The sequence below is a fragment of the Crinia signifera genome, chromosome 5 (genome assembly GCF_055691185.1).
Source record: "Crinia signifera chromosome 5, ASM5569118v1, whole genome shotgun sequence".
NCBI lineage: Eukaryota > Metazoa > Chordata > Amphibia > Anura > Myobatrachidae > Crinia > Crinia signifera.
In genome coordinates, this window is record NC_139221.1 from 42,175,961 (window position 1) to 42,177,293 (window position 1,333).

General features: G+C 43.4%; 1 long non-coding RNA gene across 1 annotated transcript; it reads left to right on the forward strand.

Annotated features, from left to right (window-relative positions):
- The first annotated feature begins 222 nt into the window (after positions 1-222).
- Positions 223-750, forward strand: LOC146079431 (uncharacterized). Its single transcript, XR_014474527.1, has 2 exons — positions 223-320; positions 601-750. It is a non-coding gene; the product is annotated as an uncharacterized LOC146079431 (long non-coding RNA).
- Positions 751-1,333: the final 583 nt, after the last annotated feature.

Sequence of the window (1,333 nt, forward strand, 5' to 3'; positions counted from 1 at the left end):
TGTCACGCATGTACCCCTTAATGTTGCCCATTTCCAGACTTTGGGAGGCCATAAATTCTAGTTGTTTGTCCTTGAAATGTACCAAGGAGGTAGCTACTTGGGCAGCAGAAACAGCTGTAGGGGGAGTATTTCTGGGTGGGGGTGGGTTTGGAGTCACCCCACTTGGTGGAAGATCACTCTGTGATGATGTGTTTATTTCCTCCTCAGCCGCAAACGTGTCAACTGGTTCCAGAATTATCTCTATGTCATCCACCGGCATATCAGAGGATTCTGTGGATTGTTGTCCTAGTTGTACAGTACCTGTGGATACAGAGGAAGAGGTAAGTACAGATGCATATATTGTCCTTTCTGTCGTCAGTACTGTTTTGGAAAGGGTCTGACGCCCATACCTAGGGGTGCTATGTACTTACAAATGGACCCCGATCCTGCATGAATCATTGACAATAATCTTCATTGACATGGCTAGGCCACATTACATTCATGTCCGTTGCAATGTAGCAGCTGGAGATGACTGTAATGTGATTTATTATTTGATGTGACATGGGTGTGTGTACTGTATGTGTAATGGCCTGTGGTTTGAACATTTACCTGCTTCCACAGATGCGGCACCATCGGAGCTTCTTCTCTTGGATGCTTGATCACTTCGGGACGGACAATCTGTGAAAGGAAAGATCGGCAGACTTTATGTACCGAGCAATGGAGATGCTTTTGTGCAAAATCATCAAATAAATTACAATAATGGACAAATTTACCTTTGGTTTAGGGCTATATTATTTACTATTCATATTTTTACATTGAAGTTTTGCACCTGTAGTCAGGCAAAAAAATTAAAACACTGCTTGACACATTACAACTGTTGGCAAATCTGTGGTATGTAGGCGTGACTGCTAAACCACCAGTACACCAATGTTTTTGGGCCACATACATATGAAGCTGCTAGAAAAAATGTTACAGTGTGGAACAATAGATGTGCAGTTGTGGAACTACAAGGCCCAGCATTCTGATCATTTTTAAAGTAGGTGTAAACTATCGCCATTGACAGACCTTGCTGGGCTATGTAGTTCCACAGAACCACATTAATTAGTATAACTATTCAAAATAACATTGCAGTTTAAATACATTGGCATGTATGTTTCATATTGCATGTGGTGACACTTACCAGCTCGGGGTGGGCTTGCCGGCCTATCGGTATCCGCAATGTGCATCCCAGGCAGGACCTCAGGGGGGATAATTCTTTGGAGCTTCACCTCATATGATGTGTAGGTTATTGTGGTGGGGCTTCCTCCGCCAGTCTTGGTGGCCTCCTCCATCTCCATGGCCATTTTCTTTTTCA